Here is a 17,315-nt window from a genome sequence, read left to right on the forward strand (position 1 = left end):
GGCCCACTGAAACTTCAGGTCCCACTGCAGAGCCCGCATCCGCCACCGGGCGTGATGCACCAGAAGGATGCAGGAGGCCATCAGCCCCAGAAGCCACAGCGTAAACCTGACCGAGACCCGGGAGAAAGGCTGAAAGAGTGGAATCAGAGCCTGAATATCCCGGACCCGCTGTTCGGGAGGATAAACCTGAAACTGCGCCGAGTCGAGAACCGCTCCGATGAAGAGGAGCTTCTGAGAGGGACACAGGTGTGACTTCGGCACATTGATGAAAAACTCCAGCTGGTGCAGGATGTCTGCCGTTGTCTGGAGGTGGTTGACGACTGTCTGGGGCGAGCCGCCTTCAACAACCAGTCGTCTAGGTAGGGGAAGACTGAAACCCCTAACCTGCGCAGATGAGCTGCGACCACCGCCATCACCTTCGTGAACACCTGTGGTGCGCTGGTAAGGCCGAAGGGGAGTACAGTAAACTGAAAGTGCTCGTGGCCTACCGTGAACTGCAGGTAGCGCCGGTGGGCCGGCAGGACGGGGATGTGAAAATAAGTGTCCTGCAAGTCCAACGCTACCATCCAGTCTCCTGGGTCCAGGGCAGCTAAGATCTGAGCCAGTGTCAGCATTTTGAACTTCTCCTTCCGGAGGAAGCCGTTGACGTTCCTTAGGTCCAAGATATGGCGTAGGCCCCCTTTGCCCTTCTTGGGTACCAGAAAGAAGTGGGAGTAGCAACCACACCCTACTTCTGGCCCAGGAACGTGCTCGATGGCCCCCTTGGCCAAGAGGGCCGTAACTTCCTCCTGCAGAAGTCGCAAATGATCCCCCGACACGCAGTGGTTCTGCGGTGGCATGGCTGGAGGGGTCGCCTCGAAGGGGAGGGAGTAGCCCCTTCGGACGATTTGCAGCACCCACCTGTCCGACGTGACAGTGCGCCAGTGGAAGAGGTGATGGCGAACCCTGCCCCCCACTGGCGTCACATGGGCCTGAAAGCACGGACTAGGAGGGTTTTGAGGCAGATGCTGCGGGGGAAGGTGTGGATTGACCTCGCTGTTGTCTCCGACCGCCTCCACGGCGGTTTCCACAGCCGCCACCGCATTGGATGTTAGTCTGCGGTGTGTGGCTGGCGGCACGTGTGGGGGCGCCCCTTCCTTGGCCACGAAAGGAGCGAAAGGCACCCGTTTGCTGGCACGCGGCCGAGAGGCCCAAGGACCTGGCCGTAGCCCTGGAGTCCTTAAAGCGCTCAAGCGCATGGTCTGCCTTGTCGCCAAAGAGGCGACGGCCATCGAACGACATGTCCATGAGGGTATTCTGGACATCAATCAATCAATCAATCAATCAAGACATTTATAGAGCGCACTACTCACCCGTAGGGTCTCAAGGCGCTAGGAGGGGGGGGTGCCGTTACTGCTCGAACAGCCAGGTCTTGAGCTTCTTCCTGAAGGAGAGGTGGTCTTGGGTCAGGCGCAGGTCGGTTGGGAGGGAGTTCCAGGTCTTGGCGGCCAGGTAGGAGAAGGACCTTCCTCCTGTTGTCGCTCTTCGGATGTGGGGGACGGCGGCGAGGGCGTGGCTGGTTGATCTGAGGTGGCGCTTGGGAGCGTAGAAGTTGATTCGGTTGTTGAGGTAGCTCGGGCCTTGGTCGTGTAGGGCTTTGTGTGCGTGGGTGAGGAGGCGGAAGGTGATTCTTTTGTTGACGGGGAGCCAGTGCAGGTCTCTCAGATGTCCGGAGATGTGGTTGTTTCGTGGGATGTCGAGGATGAGTCTGGCTGAGGCGTTCTGGATCCGCTGGAGTCTCTTCTGGAGCTTGGCGGTGGTTCCGGCGTAGAGGGCGTTGCCGTAGTCCAGTCGGCTGGTGACGAGGGCCTGGGTGACAGTCTTCCTGGTCTCGGTGGGGATCCACCAGAAGATCTTCCGTAGCATGCGCAGGATGTTGAAGCACGACGAGGAGACGGCGTTGACTTGTCTGGTCATGGAGAGGGAGGAGTCCAGGATGAAGCCCAGGTTGCGTGCGTGGTCCGTCGGTTCGGGTGCGGTGCCCAGGGCGGGGGGCCACCAGGAGTCGTCCCAGGCGGAGGGCGAGGAGCCCAGGATGAGGACCTCCGTCTTGTCTGAGTTCAGTTTCAGGCGGCTGGTCGACATCCACTTGGCTACATCTCTCATCCCTTCGTGTAGGTTGGCTCTGGCGGCGGCGGGGTCGTTGGTCAGGGAGAGGATTAGCTGGGTGTCGTCGGCGTAGGAGATTATGTTGAGGTTGTGTTGGCGTGCGATGGCCGCGAGGGGGCTCATGTAGACGTTGAAGAGGGTGGGACTCAACGAGGATCCTTGAGGGACGCCGCAGATGACTTCGGTGGCCTCTGACTTGTACGGTGGTAGGCGGACTCTCTGTGTTCTTCCGTCGAGGAAGGAGGTGATCCATTCCAGTGCCTTCTCCTGGATTCCGATGTTGCCGAGGCGCTGCACTAGGGTGCGGTGGCAGACAGTGTCGAATGCCGCGGAGAGGTCCAGGAGGATAAGGGCCGCTGTTTCTCCGTTGTCCATCATGGCTCGGATGTCATCGGTGGCAGCGATGAGGGCGGTCTCGGTGCTGTGGTTGGCTCGGAAGCCAGACTGTGAGGGGTCGAGGGATCCATTCGTCTCGAGGAAGGCGGCCAGCTGTTTGTTGACGGTCTTTTCGATGACTTTGGCCGGGAACGGGAGGAGCGAGATGGGACGGTAATTCTTGAGTTCGGTGGGGTCCGCTGTAGGTTTCTTGAGTAGAGCGCTGAGTTCTGCGTGCTTCCAGCTCTCCGGGAAGGTGGCGGTGTCGAAGGAGGTGTTGATAATGTCCCGCATGTGGGGTGCGATGACAACGTCGGCCTTGTTGAAGACGTGGTGAGGGCAGGGGTCGATCGGAGATCCGGAGTGGACGGAGTTCATTGTGCGGACGGTGTCTTCGGTGCTGACCGGAGTCCAGGCGTGGAGGGTGGTGGTGGGTGGCGTTGCTGCGGTTGTGGCGTGCGTCGGTTGGATGCTGAAGCTGTTGTGTATGTCCGCGATCTTGTTGTGGAAGTAGGAGGCGAGGGAGTTGCAGAGGTCTTGTGACGGGGTGATGTCGTTGTTTCCGGCGTTAGGGCTGGAGAGCTCCTTCACGATGTTGAAGAGTTCCTTGCAGTTGTGTGCGTTGTTGTCCTGCCGGTCCTTGTATGCATTTTTCTTGGTGGCGCGGATCAGTTGGTGGTGTTTCCGGGTGGCGAGCTTGAGGGTGTTCATGTTGTCCACTGTTGGTTCCTTTCTCCATACTTTCTCGAGGGCTCGGCAGTTCTTCTTGGAGCACTTGAGTTCGTCGGTGAACCATGGGGCTTTTCTGCTGCCGGGTCTGCTGGGCGGGGTCCTCAGCGGGGCGAGTTCGTCTGCGCAGTTGCTGATCCACTTCGTGAGGTTGTCGGCGGCCTGGCTGGGGTTCGCTGAGCCGGCAGGAGGGTGCTGGCTCAGGGAGGCGGTGAGCTGGTCGGCTGTGATCTTGTTCCAGCTTCTTCGGGCAACCTGTTGCTGGTGGTGGTGGATCGTCGTTCTTTTGAAGGTGAAGTGGACGCAGCTGTGGTCCGTCCAGTGGAGTCCTGTGGCGTGGCTGAAGGCGATGTCTTTGCTGGATGAGAAGATGGCGTTGAGTGTGTGTCCGGCGAGGTGGGTGGGGGTGGACACCAGCTGCTTGAGTCCGAGGTTGGCGAGGTTGTCGAGCAGGGTGATGGTGTTCCGGTCGCTGTTGTTCTCCAGGTGGAAGTTGAGGTCCCCCAGGAGGATGTAGTCGGCGGAGGGGAGGGCATGCGGGCTGATGAAGTCGGCGATGTCCTCGCTGAATCGTGTGCGTGGTCCCGGGGGTCGGTAGATCAGGGTGCCTCTGAGGGTGGTCCTCGGGTCGGTGTGGATCTGGAAGTGCATGTGCTCGGCGGTGGTCAGGGTGTCGTTGGTGTTGGTCGTGATGCGGATGGTGTCTCTGTGGATGATGGCGATGCCTCCTCCCGTCTGGTTGGCGGTGCGGTCCCTCCGGGTGATCTTGTAGCCCTCTGGGATGGCGATGGCGATGTCGGGCGCTGAGGAGGCGTTCATCCAGGTCTCCGTGAGGAAGGCGATGTCAGGGGCTGTGGTGTCGAGAAGGTTCCAGAGTTCGATGGCGTGTCTGTGGACGGAGCGGGTGTTGAGCAGGATGCACTTGAGGTGGTTGCTGCTGGTGTTCGGCTTGGCGAGTGCTGGTGCAGGGTAGGTCCGGATGCAGGAGAACTGGCAGGCGTGGCAGCTGAAGGGTCCGTGGGTGTGCCTCGGGGTGGCTCGGTGGCACCCCGGGATGCCGCCGGTGTTGAGTGCGATGAGTTCGGCGGCGTTGTAGGTTCGTCGGGTCGTCTTCCGTCGGTGGGGGCCAGGGGTCCTGGCACTGGGCGCGGTCCAGGCGCAGACGGGCTTACCTTTGGCGCACATTCGGCGCGCCCGCTGCGCGTCAACGCTGCGCGTTCGCACGGTCGCCATATATGGCGAAGTGCGCGGGTGGGCGGAGCAGCTGGGAGGCGGGAGCGGGGAGGGTACAGAAGGCCAAAGGGGCGGGGTTACCGGCGGTGGCGGGAAGCGGGGAGGGAGGGCGAACGGCGGCAAATAACAGGAGGGAAATACAATTTACAAAGAAACAGGCAATATTAAACGACAAAACACACTAAATACGGCAAAAAACGGCAGGGGCAGGGAAGTGCAATTACAGAGAAACAAGCAAAACTGAACGACAAAACACACTAAATACGGCAAAAAAACGGCAGGGGCAGGGAAATACAATTACAGAGAAACAAGCAAAACTGAACGAGAAAACACACTAAATACGTCAAAAAACGGCAGGGGCAGGACAGCCGAGCACGGACCACGCCGCTCGGGGGCAGGGTGCGTGGTCATGCGGCGGCAGGCAGCAGCGAGGCAGTCAGGCAAGGGGGGCACACGCAGCGGCTGGTGGCCGTGAGGCGCGGGGGTGTCCTAGAGCATCGGCCGAAAAGTTGGTGGACCTCAACTAGGCGTGGCGACGAATCGCCACCGTCGTTGCCATCGCTCTGCCCAGAGAGTGGGTGGTGTCCAATCCACACCGGATAGAGTTCCACAAGGGCTTGGCCGAGTTTAGCCCGTACCTCCAACGGGCATTCTGGCAGCACGTCCGCGACCGTGTCCCACAGAGAGTGGGTGTAACGGCCCAAGAGGCACGCGGTGTTGGAAGACCGCAGTCCCAGACTAAGGGATGAGAATACCTTCTTGCCGTATTGCTTGTACCTCTTGGATTCCCTGTCAGGCGGAGCAGACGGGAATGCGGTCTGGGAATTGGAGGCCTGGATCACCAGGCTCTCAGGGGTGGGGTAGGTGGACAGGAAACAAGGGTCGCCCGGGGCCGGGCGGTGGTGTCTGGCCACGTTCCTATCTACAGGCGTACCTGTAGCGGGCCTGGACCAAGTGCCCAAAAGAACGTTGGTCAAGGCCTCATTAAACGGCAGCAGAGGCTCAGCCGAGCTTGACTGCGGTTTAAGGACCTCAGTGAGGAGGTTACTCCTCACGGCCGCGACGGGGAGTTCAAGGCCCAAGGCCTTGGCCGACCGCGTCAGCACCACACTGTAGGTAGCCCCCTCCTCCGAAGCCACGATAGGAGGGGAGACAAAGCCAGTGTCCGGTGATGTGTCCAGACCACTGGCGTCCCCAAGTCCACCTGTCCAGTCCTCCTGTGACTGACACTCCCGTGTCAGAGGGTCCTCAGACCCCTCCCAATCCTCCTCATCACCCATCTCCTGGTACTCAGGGGTGTCAAATGATGGGGCCGGCACATGAAAGAAAAACTCTCCGAACGGCGTCTGAAGCGGCGCCCAGCAGCGCCGTTTCGGCGCCAGAGACGGATCGAGGGAGGCCTCGGGGACGCGCCGCACGAAGACGGTGCCGGGGGTGACACCTGAGGGATCGGCGCCGGGGAGGTCGTGAGGTCCACCGGCGACGACCCGGATCCGGAACCGGATCCAGTGGGGCCCTGCGGCGCCGGGACCGAATTCGCCGGCGGTGCCGGAGTCGAAGCACCCGGCGGCGTCGGAGCCAAAGCACCCGACCCGCTAGGACCCCCAGATGGGTCCGCTGGGCCCGAAGGCACCGCGGAGCCCGTCGGAGAAGAGAGGGACCTCATGGCCATGAGGAACCGCTTGATCTCCTCCTGCGTCACGCGCGGCCCAGGGACCGGAGGGTATGGAGCTAGACGCGACGCCTGCGACTCCGACGGAGCCGCGTGGGCGGTGTCCCCTGAACCCCCTGCCCCGTTGAGCCAGCATCGGGGGGCGTCGGAAGAGCGATGACGTCTCTTCGACTTCTTGTGCTTACCTGACGACTTTGACCCTGAGGAGTGATGTCGACTCCCGGAGCTACGATGGCTCCGCTCCCGCCAACGGTCCCTTGACCTCCATCCGGACCGGGACCTCTCTCGGCGCAGGGCCGACTGCCGGAGTTCGAGCCGCTTGCGGGACCGCTCCCGCCTAGCCTTCGAAGTCAGGGCCCGGCAGTCGGAACAGGTCTTGTCGTCGTGGTCGACGCCGAGACAGTGGAGACACCGACGGTGAGGGTCCGTGACCGACATCAGACGGTTGCAATCCTCACAAGGCTTAAACCCTTGCATCCCTACCGGCACCGATTTGGAGTCGAAGACTCGAAAAAGAATGATCAAAAGAGATCAAAAAAGTTTAGTCAAAAAACACTAAGGTACCACTTTTTCCGGATCTGCGCTGCTGGCGCGGAAAAAAGAAGAACTGACGTCAGCACGCGGAGGCGGCGTCTAAGTACTCCGACGACGTCATCACGGGGCCCACGACGCCGACGACGGACGCGGAGCCGCAGACGACGCCTACCGACGCGCAAGGGTACTGCTATGCAAAAATTTCCGGATCCAGTATGACGCCTGGGGATATTCTAAGGTAAGGAATCTATCACTAACGTGTATCTTTCAGATATAAAAGATTTGCGAGTCTTTATCAGCACATACGCAATCGGCACGCTACATTGTGACCAGGGTCCTGCGTTTACCTCCAAAGCTTACAAGGAGGCCATGGCCAAAATGGGCGTTGCATTGCGATTTTCGAGTCCATTCCATCCTGAGGGAAATTTGGTTGTGGAGAGAAAAAAACGGGACATGAAGCAATCTATAACAACTAGGGTATTAGGTTCGGGTGACAGGTGGGTCAAACATCTAATAAGTGTCCAATGTAGCCTTAATAGCCTACCAAGAAATTCCCTGGGTGGAATGAAATCCTTTTTGGTACTAAAATGATTGTCGAAGACCTCGATCGTCTTACTTCAGTGGTAGAATAAAAACCCTTTGATATCAAAGACCGTTTGGCTGTTTTGCAGGACTTAAATGAAACACGAAGAAGTCTAAGCAACACATTACAGAAGCCAACGACCACTGAAGAACAACCACCTGTCCCAGCAGGACCTGTCTGGATTCCTAAGATTGGGGATGTAGTCAGAGAAAAAATAGCGGATAAGAAGGAATTTGGGCCTTCTTACAGAAAACCAGTACATGTGCTAGCAATCCACGGATCAAGAACAGTGTTACGGCCGCCCCTTGCTGGAAGAAAAGAGAACCGGTTCGTGTCCATCGACCTGGTCAAACCACATCATGTGGCCGATAATAAGTAGCAGGCCCAGTGGACTCCAAAGATGTAGCAGACGCCCAAATCTTGCTACTATACACGAGGTTCAAACTGAAAGACTCATCACCTTTGAAGAATCTACAGTGAGAAAAGAAGGACTATGCAACAAAGCCATGGAACTTTTGCCTCTTGAAACACAAATAACAGTTCATCAAGAAACTCCTATCTACAATGATGTAGTATCTGACTATACTTACATGTCAAGGGACAAAGCAGCTCCAGCGATTTCAAATAATCCGGATGCAATACCAACAATTGACAGAACTGCCTCTGGCTATTTCATCAACTTTGATAACTTTTCTGAGGATCCCAGTGAACCTGAAACAACGCCAGCAAATAAAGCTTTCAAGGAACAAGTAATTGACCTTTGTCACCATATTGCAAATACATATCTGGTTTCAACATGGGTTGAATTTTGGATTGTGTTAGGTGTACTTTTTCTCCGACTATGGCTGATTCTAGTTTTAAGTGTGGGAAAGCTGATAGACGGTAAATATAGTAAAATGGACACAGCAAGTAAGAACATCAACTTGCTCCTAAAGCCACACAAATCATCTCATTGTGGACAAAGAGACCGGTCATCAGTGAACATCACAGCCGTTCCTCTACCTGGTGGGATAGCATGGGATAGAACTGATAAAGACATTTATGGCCCTGAAGAGCTGCTGAAAATTCCACACCAATTTAAGGTTTCCTTGAGTGATTTTGTTTCACCCAGCACATTTTTTGATGAATGGGACTTTGAGACTGTTAATAACATGATGGCAGACTTAGAAATGTCAGAAAAATTTACAAAACATGAATACTTAGAAGGTTCATCAGATTATGAACAAATGTATTGTTTTAATCATTTTGGTCACCATTATTTGCACAAATCGGCAAATCCTAGAAATGTTTTAACTTATAATCAATGGGAACATTGTCCAACGCCACCAAAGGGTAGCTCTAAAACATTTTATGAAAAATGTCCATACTTTTCAGGTTTCAATACCACAAATCCAGGAACATTTTTCTTCAGAAATGTTAATAAGACAGGAATGAGAAGTATGATGACTAATACTAAACAAATTTACTCTGCGGCCTTTTATGCTCAATTGTCCACATTAAGTTTTGACTTTGGGAAAGACAACATTGAGACAAAAACTGTCTGGGGTACAAAGGACTGGCAGGTGCAAGGTTTAGAAGCCGTATTTAGAGCCTGCATCATCCTAGAACAAATAATGTTTTAAAGTGAAACTGTTCAACAGACCTCTTGTCTTGGTCTGGCTAAGATAAAAGATTTAAACAAACCATCCATACCTAAACCCACACCTGATAGTAATGGAACTACGGATGAGGAGGTAGACGTAAACTACATTTTAAAACAGAACAGAACTAATCCTGATTGGAAAAAATGGTTAATCTGGCCCACAGACACGAATAACTGTCAAGATAGATTCCTGAACAAGACACAAGGGTTTACAGTAACTAGGCCCGATCCAAGATATGTCCAGAGACAACATCTACGGATTATAACAACTTACAGTGTAGGAAAACTGTGCCTTGAGAGGCTACAAAAGTACCCACTCCCGGAAATAAAACAACACTTAACGTTACTTAAAGATGGCGTTGATTTGAGAGACTTCTTACTAGGGCCTCGTAAACCACGTCATAAAAGTTTCATATACGCCGGTATATATGCTGCCTTTAATGTAGCATGGAAAGTCACACAAACGGAAACTGCAGAACGAATACGAGAAACTGATCGTATTAATTTAGAGAAAGCACTCTCTGTAGTTGACAATGGTTTAACAACTCTGTCGTCCAGAATTTATTCTTTGGACAGCATTGTATCCTTTGCCATAGACATCATGGAACAGGAATTGCTAATGTTACAACATAGCCAGTCTCAATTGCGTTCTATAATGCTGCTAGGCTGGACGTTACAAAACCTTCGTTCAGGCTATGTGCCTTGGCGTCTAATCAACACCACGTCATTGTTTACTGGATTTAACCTTACAGGTAAACAAATCTCTTTGGCACAAAGGGGAGCTGAGCATAGAAAAACTGGAGAGATTACCATTAACCGTTTCTGAGAAACCAGCCGTTGAATGGATAATACATGGCACCATCACGATACCAGTGACGATTTTCCAGTTTCAGTATTGCTTAAAACACATAGCAGCAGGCCTGTATGAAAGGTTGGGTAAAGATTACATAAAGTGGACCTGGGATTTACAATACACACACAAATGTTGGAGTGGGGGAAAGGAGGTGTTTCTTAGTGGAAAAAATTACAACAATGCACTAAGCAGATCTCTTTTATTTCAGGATATTAATTTACATGGAGCCTGTGACGGTTCTTCAAATAACCTATCCTGCCACCTGCAGGTTTTCCCAACAGCAGTGATAGATCCAGTTTTTAGGCAGCTTTCCAATGGAAGCTACATAATGTTGAATGATCACAGCTGTTGTGAATGATGCCAGGAATAGCCTATCTCGTTAGTGTGTCAGCCAGGGTCACTTGTTGTATGCAAGTATTGTTTCCTAAAAGTAAGACAGACGGGGAGTCGCCACTATGGCTTTCACTGAACATCTCTTCTATACAAATTGATACTTTAAGCAGAATGAGAGCCATTCTGTTACAAAAAACTGTGCCACTGACCTCGCCCAGAGAGACGTATGATCTGCAAGTTGCAAGGTCCTCTGCAGAGATACATGCCCTATTATCGACAAACTGTCCAATACATTTCGCAGAAATGTTAGGTCGTATCTTAAACATGTCTGATACCAGTGGTATTGTACATGTATTTAAGACGATTTTTTCGGGACTGTTAGCACCATTTAAAGAGGTCCTAGGCATTTTTCCAAACTTCGTGCACTCTGTGTTCGGGGCCTGCCTCTCATCTTGGGAATCATAGCAGGGATACTATTTTTGTTCCTTCTGCTCCGTTATGGCAAGTCCAGTCACCAGCGATACCCAGATTACCATGGAGAACGCTCTTCTGGCAATGCAGTATGGTGATCGCATAACACAGATTCTTGGCTTGGCTCGTTTGAGAGATCTGAATACCACATGGTTCCCATCGTTCAGACCAATCTGGCAAGATTGCATCTTACCTGTTCTACGATGCCTGCTTTGTGGAGAGGAATGCATGTTGGATGTCTGTCTAACACTTCCATCAGCACTGCCAACGGATGTTGACGCTTTGCTTGGTTCGGTAACGGCTCATGCATTGTGTTGTCCCCAACGGCTACCAATCCTGATGACGCCATTCTTTGAGGTCTCACCGGTGATTCCAGCTGAGGGTGAGATACGTGGACCAACAGGCACACAGGTACCATCTATTGCAAACATTGCTAATGCGCCTGCCGGCGATGCTTCTCATCTGTGTACGATTGATCTACTTAATGAAGTGGTTCAACTTTCATCTACTGTGGTAGATGATTTCTTTGCCAGCCTAGACGACTTAATGGTTTCTCCTGACACCGAGAATAACTTTTGAAATTAGTACATAGCGTTCTATGAACTCTGAATTCGACCTTTGCTTTTTCAAAACAAATCTTCTAAGTTTGGAACTCTATTTCACAATGATTCAATTTGACTGTTTCCAAAACTTTTTTTTTGGTACAAAGTAATCTGCTTAAAATAGAACTATTCTTTTTTTTTTAAAACAATTTTTATTGAACAGTTTGCATGGCAGTGCATAAGGTATACATTCACGTATCATCCATATAAACATTTCTATATTCTGTTTACTCTCCGCTAACAATATTTTTGAAAGACCAGTACTGGGCATTAATGTCTGTCTGTGTACCCCTCGCTCTTGACAACAATCCTTTCAACACCAATTCGTTGAGCTCTCTATTTCAGATGCTGGCATCGGACTCGGAGTCTTCCCCCAGGGGTGGGTCGCATATGTCTCCTCTATAGCTATTCCAACCTCCCCAGACCGTTGTCCATTTTTTTAGACATCCTCGGTTATTATAGACCGATTTTTCTGCCATCATTGCCATGTCCATGTCCTTACACCACAGATTGAGGATAGGGCTATCTCTAGATCCCCAGCGTTGCGCAATGTTGCGCTTTGCTATTGTCATGCCTAATGTCACCCAGTCCTGGGCCGTCCCAGTGAGATCCGTGGGCTCCCAGATATTGAGCAGGCAGCACCTAAGGTCTGGCAATACTGTAATGTGTGTGACCTGTGAGAGCGTTCGCAACACCGCCCACCAATAAGAAGCGGTCCTGGGACATTGCCAGATAGTATGGAAAAATGTGCCTGCTTCCCCGCACTGTCTGAGGCAGAGAGGTGTGTCGGTGTGGTTAATTTTGTGGAGTAATGTCCTTATGTAGTACATGCGGTGTAGGATTTGAAGCTGTACTAGCCTTAGTCTCGATGGGATTGCTACCTCCCTAGGAGACGCTAACGCCTCACGCCAGTTTGCTTCCTCAATATCACCTAGCTCTCGCTCCCACTTAGCCCTCAGTGCAGCCGTAGGATCCGGGTAATTGTTAATTATTTTACGGTATGTTAGTGAGATTGCCTTTGTGTGTAGGTGGTCCATTAAAAGTCTGCAAATGGGCAAAAGTAACAATTTCTCCCTTCTGCCAAAGGTCTCCCACTGTGGATATACCTATTATGTCCCAGTTTCCGAATCCCTTGGTATTGCCTAACATCCCAAGTTGTTTTGCGTCCCATAGAGGCATTGCTAGTGTCACTACCCCATCCCAGCCCAAGGCCTTCTGTGCCTCAAACCATATACGTAGTGCATGTGATGTTGGACCTGTTATATTGTGTCTCTTCTTATTGTATAGTGCCCCCATGATCCCCGATGGAGCAAGTAGGTGCCCATCTAGTCTAAACGCTGGATCTTCTTGGGGAGTGTGGAGCAATTGATTTATAGCTACAAGCTGGGATGCCCAGTAGTATGCCTTAATGTCTGGGAGGGCTATTCCTCCATCGTACCAGCTTCTAGTTAATTTATGTAGGGCTATGCGGGGCGTCTTTCCATCTCACAGCAGGGTCGTTACATCTGCATTAATCGCCGCGAATTAAGCCTAAGGGACAGGGAAAGGTGTATTTTGCAGTTCATAGAGGGAACCGCGGGAGTGCCATCATCTTAAAGAGGGCTGCCCTCCCGAGTAGCGTCAAAGGCAGTGAGCGCCAGTGTTTAACATCATTTTTGAATCTCAATAGGGGTTGAGTCAGATTTCGGTCCGTGAACTGTGCGTGGTAATGTGTGATATATATCCCGAGGTATTTAAAACCATCTGTAACTATTTGCAGCGCACACCTTCGTGGTAACCGTGGTTGAGGACCATGTAAGTCATATAAAAGTGACTTCTCCCAAATAATAGTATACCCAGATACCCATCCATAGGACGCACAAATGTCTAAGAGGCAATTGACGGATCGCACCGGAGATGTTAGGTATAATAGTATGTCATCCGCATAGAGTGAGATGCGATCTTCCCATTGGTCAGTCCATCTCATCCCTCTTATAGTCGGGTCTTGTCTAATCCATGCCGCCAGTGGTTGAAGGACCATGGCGAATAGGGGTGGCGACAAGGGGCAGCCCTGCCGTGTCCCTCTGCCAAGTTGGAATTCTGTCGACAAATGGCCATTCACCACTACCCGTGTCGGCTGCTCCGTGTAGAGTAGCTGTACCCATGCACAGAACTTAGGTCTGAACCCCATACGTTTAAGCACCGCAAATAGAAAAGGCCACTCTACCAAGTCAAAGGCCATTCGCACGTCTAGGGAGAGTATTGCTGCATCCTCTGCAATGGTCGATTTACGTTCCATTACACCATGTACCCTTCTAAGATTTAGTGCTGCGTTTCGGTGGGGCATGAAGCCTGACTGGTCCGGATGGACTAGCATAGAACTATTCTTAGATAACAAGTATTCTTAGAGTACTTCCTAGAAACAATATTGACCTTGTCTCCAGAACAGTATATTTATTTTGCTATGGGATGGTCTCGAAATTTCTTTTTTGTAACTAAGAGCCATTTCATAAATGTTCTTTTCATGATTCATTCGGTTAGCATTGCCAATGTCATATTGTATGCTTACAATGATATAATTTCCTATTAATGCATACTATGCAAATGCTCACTTTCTGTGTTCAACCATTTTTTAAATGCATTTTCTGTATGTTTGGGTGGGATTGTAAACACATGCTTTAGATATGTTTTAGTGCTTGAAATTTAGTAATGTCGAACATAATAAAGTGGAGTGGGTGTTGTATAGCATTTTAGGACCCTAGTGTAACTTTCCCGATTCATGCCCTTATATAGGTATAAATCACCATATCCTTATATAGGCATAGAAGTCATAACCATATTTAGACAGAGCTCATGCAGTCCAAATACGGCATGGCTACTTCCACTAGTTGCTAAAAGCCACAACGATTTCTTGGAAAACTCGGCTTCAGCAGTTAGGGACTTCCCCTTGCTTGAATATTGATTTGTCCAAGAACTCATGGAGTTTTCAAAGAACTGAGACTCTTTGATGACGTTATTATGTCAACCTTTACGTCAAACTCGGCACCTTCAAGGTATAAATATGCCCACACTTGCCTTATCAAACACACAGCGGTTTGGAGCAATTCGACTATCTACGAGCCTGACGCATCCTGCTGCAGCAAGTGCCGAAGGAAGCCGACCCTCCAGCAGACGCACTGAGAGATGTTGTCTTTTCTCTTGCCGAGAAATCCAGCTCCAGTGTTTCCAAGCTCACCTTGCGGGGTGTTGGGAAATTGAGTCCTGAGACAGAGAGATACCAGACCTCCTTCATTCTAAACCTAGGTACGGAGCTGATTAGACCCTAAGAGAAATCTTGGATAGATTCTTGGCAAAAGATACTAGATTTATGCTACATCTCACTTACTTCTTCCCTCGTACTATACTTAGGTTAGGTACATCGGGGTAGGCGTATTTTAGAAACACCAGTTGAGTACTTTTAGCCTTTTATTATTTATGTATGTATTTTATGGCTTAGAAACCATACCATGGGGCCCATTAGGATGGCGGGCGGATTGCCCCCGCCAGGCTGGTGGTAGCCACCGCCAGCCTGGCGGGGGCGATCCGCCCACCATCCGCACCTAAATCCCCTCCGCCATATTAGGATGGCGGGGGGGACCGCGGCGGACGGAAAGACCGTCTGCCGCTTTTCCGCCTGGTCGCCTTAAGGCCGGGGCAGAAAAGGTTTAATATGGTAGCGGTATCTATGAGACAACGCCAGCCATATTAGCATGGGCATGTACAAATGCCTTTCCGCCACGGAAAGGCATGCTGAGACACCCTGCGGGGGTCCGTTGCGGGCCCCCAGGGACTCTGGGGTGGGGGGTGCACATGGGTGGTACCCCCCAGCATTACAAAGTACAACGTGGCAGGCACCACGCGGTGCCTGTCACGTTGTGCTTTGTAATGCATTACATGTATCTTCAGCATTGCGGCGGGCGGTCCTTTCAGCACAGCCTGCCGCAATGCTGAAGATACAGGATGCGCCCGCCACTGTGGCGGGTGCATCCTAATGCCCCCAACGGGAGCCCCGCCCTTATGGCGGGCGGTCCCTAGACACGACAGGATGACGGGCAGACAAAGTCCGCCCGTCATCCTAATGGGCCCCCAAGCTTTTACAGTATTGTTTTATAATACTCTTCTTGTTGTACGCATTACACTTTACAGCCAGTATTACGATTGTAGCAGTTCATTTCTTCTGCACGAGAAAGAAGACTGTTCAATAAATACTTTTTATTGAAAACGACGTCTCTCTGTTTCTCTGCACCTCTGGTGAAATGAAGCATGCACGACTAACTGAGTGAAATATCTATCTATTGTTTCCACGACTCTGAAGACCAGTTTTATCTTGGAGAAACAAAGTTGTCATGTTCATGCGGTTGTCAGAAACTAATCCCTTCTTGTTTATTGGAGAAAGTTTCTAGTGACCTCTGAGCTAGCTGGCACTCACAATTTAATATATTCGATAGAGACCTAGTAGACATCAGTCCTACGTCAAATCTATAGGATATATTATTCCAATGCACCGAGCCTATTGGGAATATAGGAACTACACTACAGTCCGCGTGCAGCTGACTAACCTGAGCAGGACCGGAGCTGTGGTGGGGCACTCTCCAAGACGCTGCACATTTCCTTCCTGCCGGAGCGGGTAAGACTTGTTACGTGCCTACCTGGTACTGGGGGACTCAAAGCTGAAAGCTCAGTAGAGCTAAGACACTTTTGACTGTATTCTAAGACTCAAAGGGTACTCTTGATAAAAAGGCCTACTAGTGAGCATTCTCTGGATGCGGCCACCAGTGAATGGGAAATAACCCCAATCACATTGTAAGGAACAGGTGGGAAAGGGACTTGCGAATGAAACACTAGAGCCCGACCTCAAGGGGGAAATGTGTTGTTGCATGTGAATACCATAACCTTCCTTTGAATGAGTAGGGTTAGAAAAAAATACTTATTTTGGTTTTAAAGTAGTATAGGGCTGGTATTGTATTGCTGCTGCGTGCTTTTCGAGTTATGAGGGTGTTTACTAATCTAAATCCACACCTTCCACCTGAGGAACCTTAGACTGCTCGTTCATAGTACCACTGAGAGTCAGAGAGGGGTGACCTGGGCTGATTTCAGGCAGAGGGGTGACCTGGGCCGATTACAGGCAATCAGGCACTACGCTTTGTAGGAGGAGCTGACCAACTTAGCCGGATGGAGTCAGCGAACGGTGGAGAGGGCTTATTTGCTGAGATTATTTTCTATGGTGCAGATCTGGTTAGTAGTTCGGAGGAGGAAAAGCTTTCCTTGGATTTGCAAGGCAGAGATTCTGGAGAGAGCGACAGTGTTCCTCTAGCAATGCAAAGATCAATTTAGTCTCTCTTGTCTATGAAGAAGTTGTTGTTTCTTTATGTTTTTTTTTAACAATTTTTATTGAAAAAGAAAAAGTCAGGGTACAGTGCATTGGTAATAGAATGTATGAGTCCACTGTAAAAGCATGCCACGTACAGCCAATAAAGTGAGTCATGTGCATAGTCCATCACCCCACTTCCCAAAAGCGGGAAGAGCATTAACAACATTGGCAACAACTTGCATTCGGACATAACGTTGTACTCAGTAGGAGTCCTCCCCCCTCTGCTGCATACAATAGGACAAGCATATCAGTACATCAGGGTGGGAGTGTGTCCTCAAAGCCAGAGACCTCCAAGAGGAGGCGTCGGTCTTGCTGTTGGTTTCCTTGTTGGTAGGGAGACTGGGATGAGGTCTTTGGAATTAAATTCTCATACAATAAGAAACAAAGATCTTCTTAGGTATATTTTTCACTGTCGTCATTTCCTTTTGGAAGGAACCGGCTTTCGATTAGAGAATGTGGAGTTTGTATTTTTTTTCTTCATTTAAGTCGAAGATCTGGTAGCGATTCCTTCTAGGGGTTTTGCCTCCTTGAGCGTTCTGTGGTTCTGAGGATATTTCATTCCTCTAGGAGTTGTTTAGAGAAACATTGTGATGAGGTGCTGCTGTAGAGTTGTTCGAGTCAGAATGGGGCAAAATAATTCGCAACTTCTGACATTATGGTGTTGTAGTTCTCGACAAGACTTGTCAAGTCATTGACTGATGGAGAGGATAAGAACTTTGAGCCAAGGAGATGTTGGTAAAGTCCCTGATCT

At 50.7% G+C, this 17,315-nt stretch overlaps 1 protein-coding gene across 7 annotated transcripts in view; it reads right to left on the bottom strand.

Moving 5' to 3' along the window:
• LOC144768536 (uncharacterized) overlaps positions 1–17,315 on the bottom strand; it is a 1,350,740-nt gene that overhangs the window by 1,259,223 nt on the left and 74,202 nt on the right. Inside the window, exon 2 of one of the 7 annotated variants that reach the window (XM_078652296.1) lies at positions 7,865–7,985. The exons of the other annotated variants lie outside the window; for them this stretch is intronic. The gene's annotated coding sequence lies outside the window, so the exon portion shown is untranslated. The remainder of the gene's footprint in view (positions 1–7,864; positions 7,986–17,315) is intronic. 7 annotated transcript variants of the gene reach the window in all.

This window comes from Lissotriton helveticus, chromosome 7 (assembly GCF_964261635.1).
Source record: "Lissotriton helveticus chromosome 7, aLisHel1.1, whole genome shotgun sequence".
In the NCBI taxonomy this organism is placed as follows: Eukaryota; Metazoa; Chordata; class Amphibia; order Caudata; family Salamandridae; genus Lissotriton; species Lissotriton helveticus.